We start from the raw sequence: 23,182 nt of genomic DNA on the forward strand, positions 1-23,182 counted from the left end.
TTAATAGAAAGAATTAATGGAAGGCTACTTACAAGAGTAATTACTACTTAACTAAGAACTACTTACAAAGTAAAGCACTGGTGAAGGAATATTGGAATTCATCTTAGGCTCATATATAACTTCTTTCAGAAGACATTATAACGATTAAGCATGTAAGCTTGCATGATTCGAAGTCTGGCATTGTCTTCCCTATTTTCAGTAGAAAATGACTGTCTTGTCCATCAGTTTCAGCTGGGTCTCTGACTGCTCATAGATCAAAAGTACAAACAAAAAGTTGGCTGAAGGCCATTCAGGCTCCAGCAAGTTAACAGACTCATTTTTATTGATGTGGCAGCTGAAGTGCTGAAGTTTATAAGTGAAAATTGTAGGACTTGATTATCTGAAGTTAGGCAAGAAATCCATAGATAAGTACCTAAATAAAAAGCCTTTTTTGAGTGATGTAGAAAGTCCTAGTAACTGGGAGGCCTGAGCATGTCCGGTGAAAAACAGGCTTCCTAATACGTGTAAATAAGGATCTGGATGTGTAACTTCAGGCATTCAAATTTGAAAAGTTTGGTCTACCACTCTGTAATCCTGCTTTTGATGCCGAGTTCATCACACCACACTGCTTGGGGGTGTGGTGTGGTATGTGTTTGTTTGTTTTGAAATCATTACAGTTATAATTTTGACAGTAGCTTCCTAGAGAAGACCAAATGGAGAAGTCAACTGTGTGAGCAGGGGCTGTGGACAAGGAACGTGTGGTTGAGTATATACAGACCAACAAAAAATTCTCTTCAGCTCAGTGAAAGGGGAGAGAGCTAGAGAACAACAGCGTGAGGAGAGGGGGACGGATATAGGTAAATTAACCTATAAATTAAATATGTCATACCACTGTTAGGACTCCAGCTATAATGTAATGGCTGCCCAAAACTTTTGCGTGTGAATGTGTGCATAACGTACTTTTCCAAACGTCCCAGCTGTGCATCCCATCTTACAGAACGTCTCTGTACAGAGGATATTTCTTTGTGCCTCTTGTTAGAAAGGGCCTGCAGAATGTCTTCTGCACAGTCTTCAGTGAGGCCAACGTTGTGTTCGGTGCTTACGGAAAAACAACTAATTCAAGGCTTGCAGAAGAGTTGGCATGTTTGTTTAAATTTCTTAAATGCGTCACAGTGATAACAGCAGCTGAACAGTATTTGTCCTGTGTGTATTTCTGTGTGCAATAGAACATTATTTTTTCTTCTAACATATAAGAAAATACGAAACACTACAACAAAATAATATCTGCAAATCTTGCCCAGGGTCACTCAGCCATCTAACATTTTACGGCACATTCAGAGAAAGACATGAGAGCAGACAAAAGACATTAAGCAATGAAATTACAGTCAATGGAAATGTTTTATATTTTTCATTGTTTAGATCCTGATACAGTAATTGTTCTCTATCACGCATAATTGCCACAGTGTTAAAATATAACTGTAAAAAGCATTACTTTTTGATCCATAATTTGAACCTTTATACAGGTCATGTAATTGTCTGCATACAGAACTATTTGTCTGTGACTATTGAACAGGTGCACATTAATTCATGTCTGTTCTTTTTTAAGTAAGCTAAACTTACTTCTGTTGAACTTAACCAAGTTAACCATTTTTCAGCCTCCAGTGCTGCAGTAAAAATGTACTTCCTTAAATCTGGTTTGCTTGCAGACAGAGTCTGTCTGACACAGTAGATTTAGTACAGCTGCAGTATTAGCGTTCAAAACTCCCATGCTGCACAGTTTTCCCACATGCTACATAAAAATGCTGTACAGTTTCTCTCTCCAAGACTCTGCTATTAGGGCATTAACTGACTGTATGCCTCCAGTTTGGTTAATGTTTTCATTTATATATAATACAGTTTTCACCCAAATTACTATTTATTGCAAAATAAGTATGGTAAAATAATAATTTTACCCCATGTTGGCTTAACATTAATTTTCAAACTGTGAAAGTCAATGGAAAGTAAATCTGGGAGAGGATAGGTGAAATGAAAGATGCAGAATCATGGAATAAATGAGTTGCTAGAGAATAACTTGTGCTTATATGTACTCTTAACTAGTTATAATAAAATATAATTGAGAAAGTTTCTGCAATTATAAAGGAAGCAGCATGGATTTATATATACTGTAATAGTGGGAAGTGGGGAAAATGCTCAAGAATCTGGGCCATTGCTTTTACTGTCTCCTATCACAACGTTGAGTTTTGTTAACTCAGTTTCAGACGGGCAGCTTTTCTGTGTTTTTGGTGTTTTCTGAGGAAGGTGTAATGGCTTCAGAATGTACCAGCGAGTTTTTGAAGGTAGGTTTGCAAGTTATGTTTCAAAAGGTGATGGAAGGAAATATGGATTTCTTTGAAGGCCTGAACTGTAGAACCCTGATGGTTTGGATGTTGTTGAGTTTCTAGTCAAGAACAAAGCGGACCAAAACAGATTTCAGCCTTCGATCTTTCCTTCTGCTCGTACATGATAGGACTGTGTGCTTTCACAGTTGGATAGCAATCCACCTCTACATCATTTAATCCTTGAAGGCAAGGAATGCCTTCAGTGCCCGTTTACTTTTACCAAACTTGAGAGTGGACCGCTACACTGAACAAGGCATTCAAATTCATGCTTCAAGTTAAACTGTCTGCAAGATGTGCATTTTACAGACTGGATTTCATTCAGGAAGATTTTTGGAAACGTAAATCATTGGGTTTATGGAGTAGATGGATTTTAGAGCCCCATGATAGGTAAATAACAACAGGAGTACAGCCTCCTCTGTTTCTTTTCATGTCAAAAGAAGTTTTGTTATTTTTATCTTCTAAATAAATATTTCCTAACCTTTATTTTACCAAGGGTCCTTTTTTGGAGCCGTATCAATTTTTCAGTCCAGGTTTGCAATCACTCCTCCCCTCTTTATTCAGCCTCTAGTGGTCCCTCCCCTCCAGAAAAATCTCAGCTTTGATTTCTTATGGTGTCGGCAGTGGAAGATAGGGAACAGTGCAAAATTCTTGCCGGTGCTTCTGCTGCGTCTCCCAATGGGAGTACAGAGTCCTGCAGCCCGCAAAGCCCTGGAGGAGGAAATAGCATAAACATTCTTCATAAAGCAGAGAAAATAGGTGCAGGCAAATATTTTAAATTGAACTATAATGAAATTATTGTTTATGGCCCAGCTTCTACCTTACATCCAGAATCTGTCATTTAGGTGATTGGGCCAGCAGGTGGCAAATATAATTGAATTCAAGAAAATAAATAAGGAAGTAGGCTGGGGATTGTTTGCTAAAAAGAAGACATCTAGTTTACTAATTAGGAGGATTTATAGGATGCTGTACTTAAAAATAGATGATTATTGATAGCTCATCTTAATCATGAAAGTTACCTGATAGTTTCAGTTTCCTGCAACCAATGTTGCTGCAGCAGCCAGATGTGTGGTTACAACATGCGTAGGGAAGCTAACCTCCTGTTCATCCACCTGCCATGGACAGCAATGTCTCAGAAACCGAGGGCAGGGTTGTAGGCTGTGCTGCTGCAGCTATATTGCTGCTGGTTTTACGAGCTGCAGCCTGAGTACCTGTGTGCATTGGGTTGCACTTCTTACTGCAATGTAGACATGGGTGTAGAAAAGAAAATTGTATCCGGTTCTGTGTTGGCAATAACCAGAAACAACAGACCCACTGCACTAGACACTGTTATCATCATCTGGAAACTTTATGAAAGGCTGCACAGAACGATGTTATTAATTTAGAGAGGAGGTAGCAGAAGATAGGGTATATTACACCTGTCTTTGAATTAGGTAGAAAGAGAAAAGAAGTTGGAATTCTTTTCAATTAATTCTAAGAGAGTGTAAAAATCATAGGACTATAGAAAACTAAGATGGAGATTGCTTTTGAAATTCTCATCTATCTAAGTGATCTAAAGGTATTTTAATGGAAATCAGAAGTAGATATTAAACTAAAATATTTGTCAGTGGACACTGTTGAAGTGGAAGTTAATTCAATCTTTTTTTTTTTCTTTTTTTAAGGAAGTAGCAGTGGTAACTGGCATTTAGGTTAAGATCATCTCTCATTGAAGTTCTTTTAATGTTCAAAGCTATATCAGTTACTGGTGAGCTCATCATGGCAGCCATGTATGGATTACACATTTCCCTATGCCCTTATCTAATTCATTTCTCTGTGCTACACTTTGGGATAATTTGAATATGAAGTATATCAGGAAAACAGAGTTGTTTTGTTCTAAGTGGAGAACTCAAGCAGAACTATTCCTCACAAAAAGGAACAAACATTCAGAGTGAATTACCATGAAGGAGATTGCAGCTGAGATTGTAAATATTATTTTGAGAGACTTGAATTTCCTTCTGAAAGGAAAGAGCATTAAGGGATATTTTGAAAATGTAGAAGGGGAATAATAACAAAAAAACCCTCTAAGATAAATTTGGCTTGCCAGCCTTTTTTCTATTTCATGTCTAACGTTCATTTTGGACATATAACAGTTGCATCAAGCTGAGGCTAGTTTAGTTTTATGTGCCTGGTAAAATGGAGTTGATTTGCAAGGATCTGGTCCATTCTCTTCTGTCACCTAATATTTCTGTTACTATGTCTGTACATTATTTCAACCGACCAAATAAATTTTTTAACAATTTGGAGAAAAATAAATGAAAGTTTCAAAGTAAATATTTTTATATTCATTCTCATGAATTCAGTAGTTCTATAGAGCTTCTTTGTTGCCTATATGTCCAAGTAATTTGTAGCAATAAAATGCAATACTGAAGTAAAATAGTTAATTAAAATTTAGATTGGAAATAGATTAGTTTCATTTGGTATTTCAGAGAGTTATGATTTAAGCTTTTCTTATGCCCAGCAACAAATAAATTAATAGACAAAGAGTATGAAAGCCATGCACTTCAGTGTTGAGGCAAATGCTCATTAGGAGCTATGGAATAAGGTGGTTCTTTAATACAGAAGAGTTGCACTTTGCATTTGACAGAGCTGTTCTGAGCAGGGGCTTATAATACCCCAGGAGACTGGATTTTACTTGGTTTGATAGGAACCAATAGGTCTAGAGATGTCTTGATCTATTTGCCATTCCTCAGTTGCCTTGGAAAGCACACCACTTTGTTACTGGAACTTCGCTCTGGGTGCAGACTTCGCTCCTAAAAGACTAATCTGTCTCATGGACAATCCAACTTAGTGTAAAAATTATTTGAGTTTACCTGTGATTTAATTGCAAAATTATTCAGACTTTGTGTATTTTATATGTGAGTAATACAAGTTTAGACGTTAGTATTTGTGCTGTTTGTTGTGTGTTTGTGTTTAATGCAGCTGAAGGTTATTATGTAAAAGGGGTTAGTTTGAATCTTTAAAGGAGCTGCCAACATGCGTTTGCCTGAGTTACTTCAGCAGTGGAGAAGAGAGGAAGAATTCCAAACACATCATCCTGATTTCACAAGTCTGCAGAGATCTCCAAAGTGGATTTATCCATCTGCGTTAGGTAGTAAATAGCATTCTATTTTTGTTACGTACAAATGCCTGCATATGTACACTCCCTCTCTGTACACATGTAATCTGTAGATCCTTATCCGTCTAGACATATGTGTACATACACTTTCTGGACTTAAGTCACTAAACACTAAGAATAATTGTGTATAAAGTATCTGAGTGTTTATGCAAGTATATAAGATACAGAGAAATTTAGTTATTTTTCATTTTGAAATGATGCAAACAGTAAATAGTGCTTGAGCAAATAAACTTGCAGTTTGGTTTTTGTTTCAGTTCACCATGCTATTACCTGGCCCTTGAAAACCGTGGAGTAAGAATGCAATGACAGATAGGGAATGACAATCCATCTTGTTTTCATTAAGTGACCAGTTTCTTACTACATTGATGAAGTAGATGTCTTTATTTGCATTCAGATATAAAGATTCCTTATTCTCAAAATTAATTCAGTGTAATAAGTCAGGGTTGCAATTGTTATTAAAGGTGAGCGCTATTTTCCCGTACTCAGATGTTAATCAATACGAATTTTGATCTTAACAGCAATTACTATGCTAATTATCACTGTATAACTTTTTACATTTTTAGCAGCATTCCTTAATTATATTGGTGGAACTGCAAACTGCCTTCTTAAGAGTGCCAATTATCTTTTTCTCTTTTTGAACGTGTATGTGTTTAGTAGAGCCTTTGTAGGCCCTGGCTGTGTAGGTGAGTCACCATGGTCTCTGTCTAGTGATGTACGAGTGATCTAGTCTCTCTACTAGTGACCTACAAGCCTTATACCTACAAGTAACCACTTCAGTGCACGCATAGGCTGGAGTCAAGCACATGTGAAGTAGCAGGGTGGAGAGAATGGGCCATGGCTCCAGCTTATGGTTAATGCAGACAGGCACAGCTAGGAGGATACCTCAAGTCTGAGACATTGTATCCCACTGCCGCTGTATGAAAGACCTTAGCCTGTACTAATATTTAAACGTAGCCACAAATTTGGCATTTTAGAAGGAAAACTGTGGGAGAGAATCTCTTTTAGAGTCTGCATCCACAACTATGGAAAAATATTGATAGATCTCAGCAACTAAAATCTCAGATGAATCTATGTTTCCTGAGCCTGTTCCAGCTGCCACAGTCCTTCCTGTAATGGAACTGTGCAGTGTACCATCCCAGGCAATAGAGCTGAAACTAGACTTTACATTTAATGATGCTTTCATGTTGAGAGCCCAGTTAGTAACTGAATGTTGAAGAGCATGGCTTTATATAACTTGCCTTTCATTGCACTGGAACTCCATGGTGGAAGTAGTGATAGTATTCAGTTCCCTAGATAGTATTCGTCCGCCTTAATCATGAAACTTTCTCTTCTTTTGTTTCCTTTCTATTCATTACACCTTTTTTGTTTTTTTTTTTTTAATTTCTGGAACAAATGAAGGCAGATTGCTACAAATAATTGACTTCTTAATTAGATAACCATCATTTAGTTCCAGTGCATAGCTTGTAATGTATATGAAACATGGTAGTCAAATACTGCATAGTGCAGTACAGCACTGGGTTAAGAGTATATGTAGGCATAGGCAGTTGCTGTGATCCCACCACTAGAAGTCATGTTATAATGCCTGTCTTCTGCATCACAGGAACTCCTGTTACTTTGAATGTTCCTTGAATTACAAAGTCATAGTTCAGCCTCTATCCCTCTATCACTCTCTTATCCTTCCTCGGTGGGTGTAACTCTGTAAGTGCTGCTCTGACAAACAGCATTCTAAGTCGAAATGAATGACGTCTTTCTCTCGCATTTCCTTGAACATACAAGAGTTTTCTCTGTTACAGCAGATAATTGTATTTGTCTGTGTATTTATAGTACCACCTTGGATCTATGTAAGTAGTGGGAAATGTTTTGTATTTCTAGTGTTCTGTATGGTTGCCAAAAACTGACAGTTGCAGTTGTTATCACCCTGCATTCCCTGGTTGTAGCGCAGGTGCAGAACTTACCTCTGTCTAACCTTCCTCCAAAACAGAAAAATTATTGCATCTGAACATTACTAATTCACTAAATGTTCATAGGGAATACTTAGCTCATAATTATAGGCATTCCTCCCAAAAATCTAAGTATTTCTGTGTTCATCCATCCTGAAGTGACAAAAGGTAGGAGAGAGGGGAAAAGGGAAAGGGTGGCTTTGCTTGCTCAAATCTCCACTTCCAAAATAATGATGAAGAAAGCAACCCTTGTGTCTGGGTTTCAAAACCAAGGCACCAGTATAGCCAGCTGGTGATGATTTCTGAGCAACTGTAGTGGATATTGTTCACCGTTCTCTGCTTTGACAGTATTTAAGCTTTGTTGTTCAATTTTGTGCATGGATCCGCTGGCATCATCCGCATCGTGGGAGAGCATTTCCCCTTCTAAAGAGTTTCTGTGGAATCTTCTCCTGCAGCCCCCAGAAATTGTGCTGTACCTTTCAACTGGGTCCTACAAATTAAAGCCTCCTGGTGTAGCAAAAACACATTCTCTTCATTGTTGTTTCGCATTGTGTACGCGTGAAGGGTCCTTCTGGACTTAGTTCTAAAGGAATAATTATACTATTTAAATATTAAACATCAAAGTTCTTCTTTTATTGTTAAACCAATATTAAAGTAGGACAAAACTGATTTATGGTTTGTGGCATTGCATTCCAGAATTGCTGACGTTGCAGCTGATGTCCTGTTTCAGCAATACTGGCATTGCCAGGAGGCTCAGAAATGCAGATTTTAATCAAAAACTTTATTTTGAGATACACTTCAGTTACATCATAAATTAATCTTTCCTTGTGAACTTCCAAGCTGCTAAAAGGGGCAAATGGCTGCAGCTTCCTTTGAGACAATTCAAAAGCCTGGTTTTCGTCAGTATACGATTTCAGTATAATGGAATTGAAAGTTGTGTCTTTTTCTCACAGATTGTTATTTAATCACTATATATTAGCTTTCATAGCCCTTTTGATATATTTAAGCTCATAAACTTCTCATTGAATGGATTGAATTTACCGTTATGTTGTTACTTTTTATGAATAGAATAAATCAATATCAGATACATTGGTTTGCACTGAATTGTTTATTTTAAGCGATGTTTAAACTTTACTGAAAGAAAATGGAAGGTCTGATGCCCAGTCTTCCAGTTTAAAACTCATTTGGTAACACTTTGAGATAAACCTGCCTCAACCAGCAAGTGCTATACATGTTCTCCAGAGATACAAGACTAATAAAATTTCCTAACATTCTTTGATATGTAATATATTTTGCAGTATTCCCAATATATAACATCTAAATACCTGCAAGTTGTTTTATTCTTGTAATAGAAAACTTTTATTTCATTATTAGGGAAATATTCCAGAGTAAGACCAGTATTTTTTTTTTCACTGAAAATATCAACTCTGTGTTGAAAACGTCTGTCTGATATCTCCTTTTATATATATATATATATATATAAAATAAAATATTCCATAAGATGTAGTCCTTCTCATTCAGAAATCAAATGCAAGCAGATTAATGAGACCTGCCTTCTAAAATGTATTGCTCAGTTCTTAATATTTATGATACTCACATAACTTGAAAACATCTGTTCTGCAGAGAAGTAGCTATTAAAATACACTTAAGCAGGAAGAGCTGTCTCTCGATTCAGAATCAGAACTTTGCTTTGCAGGGGTTGGTTGCAGGGGTTAGTTGAGCAGCCGTGGTGCCAGAAAAGTGATGAACAATATTTGAGGCTGTAGTCCTCAAATAATTTGTACAAACCAGCTGACTTTGTCTATGAGTTTGATGCACAGTGTTAAGAAATACCATTGGGTTCATTTTATCGTTGAATTTTAGGGATGTTGTTTCTTGCTTTTTTTGTTTGTTTAATATGTTTATTGTTATTGATCAGGTGAAGTTCCATATAGACAATTGCAAAAGTATGTATGGTGGATATAAAAACTTGGGAATTCTTACATCAGTGTAATCATGTAATAACAGCCCAGGCTTTGTGCTTGATGGAAGTATTTTGTTTGGATTCAGCGTTGCTTCTGCAGTCTTTTCCTCACCAATTACATATGCATCTTTATTATTATATTAAGTAGCTAATTAAATCTGGTCAGGTTAACCTTTCTTGATGATTAGAAGTAGGCATCTCATCCACTGAAAAAGCTAATCATTTTGGGTGGAACATCTTGTTCTTGTTTGCATAATTATCTTTGTTTACATTCACACAGCATTAATCACTTGAACCAGGCATCTTTTGGAAAAAAAGGGGGAGTGCCCATAGCAGGTTTTCAAATGCTGTATACGTAAGTTATAAAAGAGGATGCCTTTTCCTTCATTCCTCTCTATGAGGAAAATAGGAAGACATTTTTAATTCATAATCCAGAATAAAAGCTGCATTTTCAAAGTACACAAAGAACTGTAGTTTGTTTTCAAATAACTTTTAAAAGCAAGTCCTCCAGGCTGATCAGATGAACTGAAGTCTTGTCTCCTCGGTGAAAATTCTTCAGCGGTAGCATTGCAATATTTTCCTGGTAGAGTGTTTTTCATTCTTTTCCAATTATTACTGTTATTATTTTATAACTCTGTTTGTCTTTGTTCTGTGGTCTGGTCTTTTTTTGAATGCTAGTGAAAGCTTCTTGGTCATTTTCCCTGTTTTTCCCCTCAGTTTGATATTTTCTGCCAACTCTTCTGCCCTAAAGCCTTTTTTGTTTTTGTTTTTTTTGTGGGTTGTTTTTTTTTTTCAGTGGCTAGATCTTGCCTTGGTACAACCGTTGCCTTTGTTGCTCATGGGAGGGGCGTATCCCTAACAAATGCTCCATATGTTGTGGTTTCTGTCATCAAGGTTGGAAAGACCAAAAGGAGAGACTGCAAAGCGACCTTCTGCCAGTTTTGCTGTGTTCCCTCCACCTTGCATCTGAGGCTCAGGAGCTCTTCTGATTCTTCTTTGGGAAGGACTCAGTAGCTCAGTCAAAAGGTGTTCATACTGAAGACTTTTATTTTAATCATGAAATATTGTGATGGTTATAAACTATTGCTTCTCAGAAACAAAACTGTGGGATTATAGGAGATCTGTTAGCTCAATGCTATGTGGTCCAGAGAGCAAGTAGGATGCTAGGAATTACTAGAAAAGAAATAGAGAAAAAACACAAGATACTTTTTGATACTACTATAAAATCATCATATAGCTGCATCTTGAGTACTGTGTGTCTTAAAAAGGATATGTTAAAACACCAAAAGCTGTAGAGGAGGGCAACAAATGCAATCAAAGATATGGCAGATAGGGTGATTGTGAACCATATTCACGTGTTCCTTCTACAAAAGGCCTTGAAGTCATTTAAAGATATAACTTTTATGCTATTCCTTTTCTGATTAAAATTGCCTTCTGTAAGTGATTTTATGATACATATAAATACTGTGGTTATCAGTCTTCACGGTTAAAATAAGGCTTTTCTCTTTGCCAAGAGGAAGGCTATACATGCAAATTCAGATTCCTAATGCTTTTCCACTAACTCTGCCCTTATGTTCCAAGAGAATTAGGAAAAACTGTATGTTTCATACCGTCTTTTTTATCTATTTCTTTATGTATCTTCTATTCTTTGATTCTTACTTTATTCTTGTTTCCTTATCTTTACTGTTCTTTTACTTTTTTGCAGGTACATTTGTGTTGCATTTTTAGCTTTTATTTGTTTACTTCATCTTGAACTTTCTCCAAAATCCTTCAGTTTTCCTCTTTTTAGCTAGACCTGAATGTGCACATTGAATCACCATTTTTCTCTCCTTCCGTTTCCACTTCCTTTCCTCTTCTACTCCAGTATTTATATGTTCCCCTTTCCTCCCTAATGCTACCATTTTTTCCTCAGCATTTGTCGATGTCGCTCTTTCCCCTATACTTTCCTGTCTTTTTCTCGGTATTTTGTACTTTAGCTCAGAAGGAGAGCCTGAACGGGAATTTGGGCCTTGAGCTTTTTCTTAACAGTGCAAAACTGGGTAGAAACTACCTTAAAATCATGGGGGGCAGGGTGTCTCCTGACCGACCTGTGGCATGAGGATGACTGAGAGAAAATAAATTCCTGTTTAGCAAATTTAACTTCTCTTAAAAATTCAGGCTCCATCCTTCCAGCTGGAAACAAGATAATATAATGGGTTGTTACAAGCTGTTAAAATTTGAGACCGAGGAGGGGGAATAGGCTGAAGTTATTCTATGAATTGTTCCGTTCTTTGTGGGAGGCTGTTAAAATAAAGCAACAATATAAAAGATGAATTATATACAATTTAATGTAAAGCTGTTTGATGTCATTATGATATTTCTTCCTTGATTGTCTAACATTTGTGTACTTTTAAAAAGTTTTACATTTTTTGGTTCTTTCTGAACATTATGAAAATTGTACTGAGAGGAATAAATTCATCTGCATAAAATTGACTGCAAAGAGCAATTAGTCCTTCATTAATATGCAAATTTGGTCCAGTGCAAATTCATCTATATATGAGGCTTAAATATGCAAGTCAGTCTTGCTGTGCGAGAAGCCCAGATGCTTTTATTTACTTTGAAATTGAGGGATTTGGTTAATGATGTTGTTGACAGGAAAACTTGAATAAATTTGATGATCACCATCTTTCATATTAGACGAGGCCCACGGAAAAAAAATTACCAAGTAAAATACCAATTTTATTTGGTAATTTCCTATTACCAATCTAGTAATAAAATGTAAGATACAAAGTAATAGAGTTAGATTTCCTAATGTAGTTATCCTGAGACTTAAACTGTTCCCCAAAGATAGAACCATTTTTCTTAAACTTTGTTTTTCCAGAGGGTAAAGACATCTACATAAGCTATATGAATAACATACTGCCTAGAGATTTAATATTGGAAAGTTATCTCTGTTGCTTGTTTCATTTGGAGAAAATATATAAGCCTGGGAATTAAAAAGCAGGAGCTTTGGAAATGGCCATCATCGTCATCTTCCATTAAATATCTGTATAGTCTTCTCAAGACTTAGTGTTGAGGCCTTTGCTCTGAACCTATGGAGCCAGACTGGAAGCTGTCTGAACCCATGGCCAATTATATTTGGATCACCTAAGCTAATTAGTAAACATTTTCTTAAATATCTTTAAATCTTTACAGTCCTCAGTAACACAGCTTTCTTACTGCTCTCACTCAACATGGACTGGCTCAGAGCAGCAGGATTTTTTTCTTGCCAGCAAATCTAAGATGTGATGTGTCTTGCCCGTTTCCTTCTACCCTTGCTTCTGTCCCAGTGTGCTGTGGCTCTTCTGGCACAGCCAGGATTTCCCTGTTTTGTCCATTAATGCCACAGCAGCCATCACTCAGAGTCATGTGTGGATAGGATTCCCTTTGCATTTGTTAGTCTTGTTCGTCTGCAAGGAGAGGGTGCCACACACTATTCCTCCTAGTGTTTCTTCCTTTTTCTTTCTCTCTAGTTCTCTCAGGCCTAAGTTTAGCTTTGGCTTAAGCAACCTGGTCTTTGACTTCTATCACGCACACTTTTTCCTGGACTTAATTTGGCCTTCTGTCTTGCCTGCGTGGGACATTGACGCTTTTAAAATCAGCGAAATGTAGTTTAAATGGACTGAACTCTATGGCAATTTATAAAGCTCTAGTTGTAACTACCCGAGGACAAGTTAATAGATTATGCCATTTGATTCCTCTGACTTCTCGGCACAGCTGTTTGGAATATAAATCCTCACAGTGGTGAACAGTTAGTTTCCAAATCCTTAATGTGCTGTACTAGGCAAAAAGTTTATAGAACGATGTTAAGGAAAGAAAAAATGTAATGAGACATTAAAATTGAAGTGCTTGCTCACGACATGGTGTAGTCTTGCAGGTGAATCCAAAAGCAGGAAAATAGAGACAGAATTGAGTATTTGGGGGGAGCAGGGGAGGGGTCTGTTAGTCTTATAAAGTCTCTGATTATCCTACAAGGGAATCTGTCCTTTCTTACCATCAGAATAAGGCATTGACAGCTGTCAGAAGGCACAGTATAGATGGCATATTTGCAGTACTTAATAGGAGGTGACAAATTGATTAAAAGGTGAAACTTAAAAAATGCAACATCTTCTGAGACGTAAATAGTCTTTGCCTTTGAAAACACAGTTGCTGGACTATGTATTGTTCAGTACCATCCACAGCAATCTTGCCTTTCTGATCTACCTCCCAAAAGAAGGAAAATATTAATTTTTAAATATATAAAAAATAGGCATCTCAGTGCAACCTGAGGTTGTCTCCTATCTACTATATAATCTATATTCTAGGTTAATAAACACTTCAGCCTTGGAGTTTATTAGTCCGAAATGTATTTATTACCTCATAAATTCAAACCCCCTCCAGTTATCATCTAATTAAACTGCAGTACTGTGCATGCTATCTTTGGGGATTTATTAATAATGAAATTATCTTGTGAAAGAGTAATTACATACTTTGTGCATTCTTTTCCATACTTTTTTTTTTTCCAGAGTCTATGTGATGAGTGGGGCACACAGTGCTCCATTGTTTTGAGCTCCTCCAAACTCTGTAAGTATCCAAGGATAAGCAGATTTTTTTTTTTCCCCCCTTACTAAAAGAGGGAGAAAAGTTTGTGCATTTTTGTACTTGGGAAAGGGAAGGACCAATAACCACTAGGCTAGGAACAGTTATGAAACATGATTGTGCAAGTAATTTTAGCTCATGTTTTCTCCTCACTCTTTGAGGATATTACTCACAGGAATGAAACCTACTTACGGGATCTTTTTTGTAAGACAGCTCTTACTGCAGATGCCAAAAAGTAAAGACCACCACTTTATTTGCAAGAGAATGTTCATTTACGGGACTTCATTGGTGACGTAGATTTGAAAAAAGATAAATAGTCTCAAAGTCTTCCTCAGGAGAGAGATTTACTTTTAATTTTTTTAAGTGGTAAGTGTACTTACTATATTCTAATTTATATATGTATTGGTTTTATCTGTGCTTGTGCTTTAATGAGGTTGTCCTCCCATCTTCTCATAATACACTGGATGATTGTGTACTGACAATATTTCTTTTGCTCATTTTTCATTTACTACAAAATAAGGTATTCTGAATCCTGGCTAGTGTGCACTTCCCCTACAATGAAAGAGGCACAAGAAGCAAAACAGTTTGCACATACCTTTCATGCATTTTTTTTAAGTAGTTTATCTCTCTAGTTCAAGTACATCTGTTGAGCAATAATATGAGCACGTGATTCTTGTTGACATAGGCTCCTGCTCTACTTGACAGAAGTGGGGTTTTATTCTCTGTTGTACTTCCAGATGCTGTAATCCACAAATGTGTGTTTTCGGGATCCATATGTTGGTGGAATGTCCTGCTGTATGGCTGCCGTGTTGTCTTGACATTTGTACTGCCTTTTGGTTGTTTCAGTGCAATTACTGTGGCTATGCAGGTATCTGCGTTTAAAGGAAGGACACTTTCTATCAGTTTCTTCACTGAATCTTTCACGTCTTTCCTGCATGAGAAGTGTTTTGCCTTCTCCCTAGTTTTCTGCTCTACAAGTTCTAGGAGGTCTGCAGCCTTATTGGAATGATATTACGAAGTTACACTTTTGTGAAACATGCTAATATTCAGACCATATCCAGTACTTAATGAGCATCAATCGATCTTCCAGAAAGTTATTTATTTCAAGAAGACCTTTTTTGACTAAGTGTGCTAGAGCTTTTGATATATGAACAAATAGAACCCAGTTTTATACTGGTCAGATCATAGAATTCTAATTTTTTAAAATATGATATTAAGTAGTGGTCACTCACTTCATACAAAGGGATTTGATCCAACTTCTAGCTAGAACTCCATCTCCACTCCTACATTGTGGTTGGAACTTAATGCTTTGCTTTCATTTTGCAGTCATTCTGGGGCCAAGTTTTCAAGTCTTCCACATTAGGACTCTTTTCTGTTTCACTGTAGAATCCTGCAAGACTTCTGTGGACGGAAAGGCCCATTGTGTTTGAAAGCAGATAGCATTCCTAGTACCTAATGCCTTCTAAACCTGGTTGGTTTTGATATCTAAGTAGTAAGAGTGACTCAAAGCTTTAGCTTCCTGAGCATATGAAAGCTCAGGACTTCAGAGGAACAATGGACATCTTATTAAGCTGTTGTTCTAGTACTTTCCCTTCTGACCTAGTGATGGGTAGTCAGTCCTTTCTGAGACAAATATGAGTGAATTAGCCAGCAAAGACAATAACATAGGTACAGTTATTACTTTCCGGCTTGTTATTGTAAAGCTTTACTTTCACACTGTTGTATATATGACTTCCAGGAGGTTGCAAAACAAGTCACAAAAGATATTCTGATTTCTGTGTTTCCAATACATTCTGATAAGGTACTATTTGCTTTATCCAGTAATTTTCATATGCAAGCAATCACAGTGATTTAAATGGGACTGTTTACATGGATGAGTGTTAGTCTTTGAAAATAAAGAATGCATGACAAGCTTCTGTATTTTTGTGAACAGATTTTTGTAAACTACAAAATAAAATCTTATTGTATGAAATGCATATATTACAAAATCTCAAATTTCTTTATCGGCCTAATGTCAAGGAATTTACCTTTTGAGGCTGAACAGTCTTGTGCTCATTGTCTTAGTAGAAATGGTGTCTGATACCGCTTGGCCAGATGGAACAAAACATTCTTTCCATTGTATTAAATAGCAAACATCTGCAAAGAATAATTACATTTATGAGACATTGCTGAAACATACTTTTTTTTTTATTGCTCGGGATTTATTACTGATGTGTCCACAAAACTGCAGAATGGTTAAAGGTTGTGTCTTGCCTATGCTGTCACACTAAATTGTTTGTCATTGGTGTCTAATCTGCAAACTTTAAAATGAGACACCTTTCTAATGTTTTTCCCGATGTGAATAAATTAACTACAGAATACTCCCCAAGAAGGAGATGCTTGTTGTCAAGCAATTATATCAGATGAAACATACAGAAGGGTAATATTATAGTCTGAAAATATTTTACCTCATTTACAGGCATGAAATCTGAAGATGAATTCTGGGAATTTAGGGAAGGGAAAAGATAGTTTTTTCGGTTTCTTAATATTTTTTTCCCCTTCTTGTCTTGTGTATTTTGCAGTAATTGTTCTGAGTCTGTAAGTTCTCAGCTTATGAAAAACATTATGGCTGAAGCTATAAAGAAGAAGACATTAAAGCTTTTGCCCACTTAAAGCAATTACTCTGGAGACAAACACAACTCAGAAGACAAATGTTATGCGCTACCTGTAAGTTCTGGTTCACAAAACAGATAAGGAACCAGAGATACTTCTGAACTTGCAAATGAAATTTATTCTCACTGTAATGGTTGAGCTCATTATCTGCTGCTCTTTCTAAATGTAAAGTAAGGAGTGAAATGCCCATATATTCTATATATAACAGCTGACATGTTTTCTGCATTCCTGTGTTTGCCTAAAAAGTCATGGATAATCAACTTAATTTGATGTGCAAAATATAATGCATGGATGAATTCTGATACACATCACTTGCCATGTCTGTGCTGTTATGAGAGGCAAAAACTTCCAGAAAAGAAACAGCAACGAAAATCTTCCTGATAATGTTCTCATCAGTTTTTCTCCAAGGACCTATCTATAGGTGGATTCTATAGGCAGGGTTTGGGTTTTTTTTCCCCCTGAATGGCTGGTTCTGTATGTGTCAGTTATTTTCTCACAGTCTTTCTTGCTGTATTAGAAATCAAACCTACCTTATCACTTCAGATGTTCAGTCCCTATAATCTTAACTAGGAAAAGCTAACCTGAAACATTGACTTTATTATTTAAATCTATGTTTAAAATAATTTTTTAAAATCCATACATGTATTACGAGTAACTCCCCATGTTATTACTGTTGTGAAGCAGAGCAGGCAGGAACCAGCAGCATAGACAGATGTGATTGTAACAGAGGTTAGCATTTTATAAGTAATAGCCTGGGTGTAATGAGACTTATGGTCTTAATTAACTCTTAGAATGTTTTTAACACAACTAAAGTAAGTAAGTTTAAAATCTAATTTACTTGTCCTAACCCTATCAGTTTACTTTTTGCCTTGCTCATGTTGGATGACAAAAACAAGTAAATTTTTCTTAGATTTGAGAGAATTTCTCACAGAATAGAGTATCTATAGTTCTAGCAAAAAGGGAAAATTGTATGGGTAAAATGGATGAGTGATAATGCTGATTGGGTGGAAAAAAATCAGTCTGTGAGGTTAGATTTAGTTCTACATTAGTCTATTCCTTTCTTGGAAATCTGCACTCTTGCGAGACTATCCATCAGCATTATGTAGACTGACAAAATTTGGTCATAGTATTTCAGATGGTTGGTGTATCCTTTTGCTGGAAAGAAACAGCTGGATATTTTCTGTCATAGTGTGACCAATCCACCTCTGTTGTTGTCATTTTAATTGCTGTGGCTGTTTTTTTAAGTCCTCTACAGAAGGTCTTTGTAGTGACAAGCGAACAGTTTACGCTTCATAAGCAAACATAAAGAATGCTGCTGCTAATTGGAGAGGGAGTAATGCAGTTATGATTCCAACAACATTTAAGTTACATTGTTAAAGGACACATTTTGGTTGTGTTTATGTTGCCACATAAAATTTTACTCAGGGTGAATTTGGTGAGGAAGATTTTATAACAGAAAAGACTAATTCTAGGATTAGGAGGAAGGGGGGGAGGGAGGGATAGAAGTTAAATTTTTCTAACCCACATATACAGTATTTCAGATCAGCATTTTATTACTCTTTTTGTTTATTATAACTCTTAATTGCTGGCTTTGGAACAGCTTGTCTATGAAAATGGAAAGACTCTGTCACAGCCTCAGAAAAGCTCACTTTACCCTGCCCTGAAGAACTGTAGCCACAGTGTTTCATGTTGAAGAGGACTCTTCGAAAATCGCCAGTTTCCCAAAGGAGGTTGTAATTCAGTAATATAGTCTTTTTTTCCCTAGATATTCCACATGTTGTATCTGTAGACCTCCCAGCTCCTAAATGTCTGAAGGACCTTGTTTAAACCTTCCTTTCTTCATAAATTACATTTCCATGGAATACTTGGCTGTGGATTAATAGTTTTACAGTTACGTGCCCAAAGTTGTTTCCTTTTAATGCTAATTTTTTTTTTTTCTACTTACATCTCTTTTCTCAGGTGACAAAATGTTTGGAGCCTCATTTTGAATAGTCTTGGGAGGGCCAAAGGTGCTTCCTTTTCCAGCTCACTGGCTAGCTGGTCGGGTTTTAGAAGGTACAATTTTTTAGCATCTAAACAGGGAAATCACAGCTATTTACATGAGAAGAATCATAGAAATGAGAGGGCTTCCCCCCAAAACCACTCTCTGTGTAATTGCTGAAGACATTCCAAGCCACTCTAACGAAGTGTACTGTCTGCCAGTCATTATGCTCTTCTTGGAAGACCATCTGTTGCACTTCAAATATGTAAAGGTCTGCTATCATTTATTGCACCAAACAAATCCGTTTCTTTGTCTGACATGCTGTAACTCGGGAATCTGGACTAAAGGTAGTTTCAGTTGCGAAGCGCAGGATATTCTCTTTTGTTGCACTATAAATGAAAGATACTCATTCATCTCAAATTTCAGAAGACAAACATACTGATTAATTTCAATGCTTTTGAATAATTTCAATTTATTTGGCAACAAATTGTTAACAACAATAAAAATCTGAAATACATTTTCTCTTAACTCAGTCAGAAGCACATTGTAAGATTTTTGCTTCTGGTGAATGAACCTTTCCATTGTAGTGGTATCCAGATTTGATATATACCGACATTTGAATTAAAATTATCTTATTTTAACTAAATTCTTTAATTAGCTTGTTTTTATCTGAAACTAGTAATTAAAAGAAACTTTTGGTGGTAAAAAATAGAGTGAGAAGCTAGAAATGCTAGAACCTTTCTTCTGATAAGCATGCGTCCTTTACAAGGATGTAATACTTGGTTGAACAGTCTTCATTCATATGAGTTACCTAGGATCCTTTCCATGAGTGAAAGGTGCAAGATCAGGCATGAAACGATGATTTGTTTTGGTTTTCGTGCTGCAGATTTAAAGAGTATGTATAGTCATTCATCTCAGACTGGAGAAAATAAGCATTCTATTTTCACAGCAGAAAAGTTCTGTTCAGAGATTTCCAACCAGAGAAATACATAACAATTGCTGTCTGATCAGGGAGTGGTCCTATCTTTTTCTCTTTCCCTTCTCCTTACTGCATAGCAGCTAATGTTCTGGTCAGAAGTAATAATATGTTAGATCTTGAATGTCAGTAGCCCCAGAGATTCTGACAAGACTATTCATGTGCATTCATACGTCTTAACCAAAGCTGACACTAAAGAGAGCAAGAACTCTCATATTCCTCTTTTTATTGCTGTGCATTAAACTCAAATCTTCTCTTGGAGACCACTGCTAAAAATGACATATTCACCATTTGAAAAAAGCGTTCTTGCAAAATCTAAACAAAGGAGCTGAACATCAATATGGCATAGAGCAGAGTCTCCTGCGAAAACTCTCAGTGCAAATATAAATTATGTTTTACACCACAATTATGGACACCCTACAAATGCTGTTAAGATAAATACTAATGGGAAATAAACAGTCCCCCTAACCTTATCTCCTACGGGGGCTTTGCTGTTGTCACTTTTAATTAAAAAGTAAGTGGTCTTCTAATTTACTGAAACTATATGGCATGTCCTTATAGGAATACTTGGCTTCCAGTAACTCGAGATAGTTGTTTTCTGAGAAACACACGCTGTGTAAATATTCTGCTGTACCTTTTACTCTGGACATACTTACATACATACTTGTAGTATGGTGTACAGAACATGTTTGGGTAACTTTGCAGTGGTCTGATCATATTGTTAAAGCCAGATAGACATTTCTTTACAGCAACGATATTTTTAATCTTCTTTTTAAAATTGTTTGGTAGTAGCGACTAATGCAGACTAGGTGGCTCTGGGCATCTAGCCATTTTGAGGTAGTTTAATTTGTTAAAAATTATCTTTTTTCCCACCCAAATCCCCTTGGAAACCATTTGGAGAAGAGAACTGTTGAACAGTTGCCAATAATAAGTCCTGCTGAGACCTCTGTATCCTCCTGATACAACTGTCGGTGCCAACTGGAGACTGACTGGCATGAGTTTGAACTCTATACTACTTGATATATTTACTTCACATGGACCAATTACAATAATTACCACCTCTGTAGCTGAAGTTTAAGCATTCAGTCTGCGCTTCATACCTCAGGTTGTTGGCAATATGTTCAATCCTATAATCTCAATTTTCTTTGAACTAATTAAGTAGAAGATAAATACTTTGAAAAATTAGGAGAGAGTCTGAATGGAAATCAAATTCTAAATAATGTCATTGTTTTTCATGTTGCTATTGTTCTTAAGCTGCATTTCTTTCTTTTTAGTCTTTACTTCTAAAAGGTAGCATCTTCTTTTAAGTTAGTCTACAGAGATTCACTAGGAGATGCTGTAGTCCATTGACTTTTTATATTCAACAGTGGAGTATCTTTTTAATGTGAATGAAAAAGCAATCAAAGTCCTACTTTTTGTTTTGATGCTTTTCAAATATCATTATTCCTGTCAAAATAAATACTTTTGACTAAAGAGGAAAATCATCTATCCCTTACTACTTTTGGCTAGATGTTTCAGTGTGACTGTGGGAGAGTGTAAGGATGTAATACCAGGACAGGTGACTAGCGTCAACTGCCCAGTTCCTAACAATTCCACTGGTTTAAATCTGGTGCAACGGGATCATCTCGCCCCCACTACTGTTGTCTTTCCAAAAGACTACTTACTTTTTAAATTGGATCAGTAGCATTTTTTTTAATTGGTGAAGTTCATATTACACAAAGATGAACCTAAGACTGAGCAGAAACTTACTTGACTGTATCTTTCCTAATATGAATGCACTGCACAGTGTATATACTAAAATTTATATTAAAATTTCTTCGTGCAGTTTCCCTCCAGGGAGAGGAAGAGGGAAGGAAAAGGCTACATGTGACAGATGCTAATTATGCAGCTTAATGCACTTCTGGAAGTTGCAGAGATGAGAACTATGTAAGAACCTGTCTAAAAAATAGAAAGCATATTTTCAATAGCATTTTTTCCACAATTTTTTTTTAATCTGCCTCCTCCCCATTTTTTAAGGAGGCTTTATTTCCCAAATAGCATGTACAGTACGCAAAGGGCAAGCAATGTCTCGGGTCCAACATTTGCCAAACGTGGGTATGACCAGTATCCTGTGTGTCTTACTGTTATTTAGTGCTGTACGTGTCACTGGGAAAGCTGGGGGCTTGTAGGTTCTGTAATTGAGATATAAAGCAGGAAGGGAATGACTCTTAAAAAATCTCTAATTTATGTGTTAGTTTTCTTTCCTCTTTTATCAATATTTTATTAATTCTTTATCCTGTATTTATGTTCACTGGAAAAATTATGTTCTGCATTTGACTGTGCTGGGATCCTCTACAAGTATTTACTGTGTATGTAATATGTAAGTACTAATGAACCAGATCTCAAAATGCATTTTACAAGTAAGTAAACTGGGACACAGAAGCCAGGTTCCTCAAAACTGAGAAGTGAATCAATGCCAAACCCAGTGTTCGACACTGGATTAATCCTCTCTTCCCCATGTCGAGCTGTGCTGTTCAAGGCCAAAGAAATGGATTCTCAGCTAGTGAAAATTTGGTGTCATCCTGAAATCAGCGGGGAAATGCACGAGTACCTTTGCTGTGCATCAAGCCCACGCTGAGTCATCGCACTGGATTTCCGTTCCCTCAACCAAATCCCAGTTTTACCAAAGGATACTTTTTCCTCTTAGAGGGAAAACCATACCAGTTCTTGTGTAGTAACGCTGAATGCTGCTTTCTTTTATTTCCTTCAAAGCACTGAATTTCTCCTTTGGGAGGTGTGACTTAATAACATCTCTCTGCGCAGCGAGATAATCACTCTAACGACCACAGCGGCGTGCTGAAACTTTGGAGGGCCTTCGTGTGCCCCTCGGCACCCACAGCAGCGTGGAGGAGCGGGTTTGGAGCGCCGGCGCAGAGCGAATCCTCCTCGCACCGCGGTCCTCGTCTGCAGTCACCACGGAGAAAACCATCTGTTCCACTTGGAAAGGGGTTTGGTTCCACACGCCCTCCCCCCGCATCCTGGCTTCGTCCCCAGCTGCCGTGTTTCGATGAGCAGTGAGGGAATGAATCTCCTGCGTTAAAAATACTCTGGGTCTATTTAGATAAAAAGAAGAATCTTGCTTGCCTACACTGACATACAAAAATAGTCTTAGTGCGAGTAAATCTTCAAAGTTTCTCTTGGTGAAAATATCTAGCCTCACTTTTTTTTTTAGCTTATCATATAAATTTATTTATAGAGTGTCCTTCTTTCCTCCTACTCTACCGAGACATTTGCAGAAGGTTGCTGCTCGTCTTGTTCGTGAGTCCTGAAATAATTTGCAGGGCCTTTGAAACATCATCATGTTGCATAGTTGTGATGCAATGTGGTGCTGTTGCATGAACGTATCGTATTTTAATGTGAATGTCACGTTAGCTGAGACATTCAAGTTTTTCTTTTACTTTAGGCACTGTACACTGGTTTGTATTTTCACTTTAACTTTGCCGTCAAAAAATTCTGTATATAGCAACTTAAAATTTTACATTCTACATGCAAACCATTGCATAGAAAATTAATATGTAATACGAGGG

General features: G+C 36.8%; 1 long non-coding RNA gene across 2 annotated transcripts in view; it reads left to right on the forward strand.

The window, feature by feature from the left end:
- Nucleotides 1-20,127, forward strand: part of LOC140660870 (uncharacterized) — a 28,761-nt gene extending 8,634 nt beyond the window's left edge. The window contains exons 4-8 of one of the 2 annotated variants that reach the window (XR_012045516.1): nucleotides 10,306-10,437; nucleotides 13,935-13,992; nucleotides 14,169-14,373; nucleotides 16,569-16,713; nucleotides 18,260-20,127. This is a non-coding gene — a long non-coding RNA (uncharacterized lncRNA). Of the gene's footprint in view, nucleotides 1-10,305; nucleotides 10,438-13,934; nucleotides 13,993-14,168; nucleotides 14,374-14,744; nucleotides 15,880-16,568; nucleotides 16,714-18,259 lie in introns of those variants that run through there. The other variant, XR_012045517.1, reaches the window with a different exon arrangement.
- The last annotated feature ends 3,055 nt before the right edge of the window (nucleotides 20,128-23,182 follow it).

Source organism: Ciconia boyciana, chromosome 17 (assembly GCF_034638445.1).
Source record: "Ciconia boyciana chromosome 17, ASM3463844v1, whole genome shotgun sequence".
Lineage (NCBI taxonomy): Eukaryota > Metazoa > Chordata > Aves > Ciconiiformes > Ciconiidae > Ciconia > Ciconia boyciana.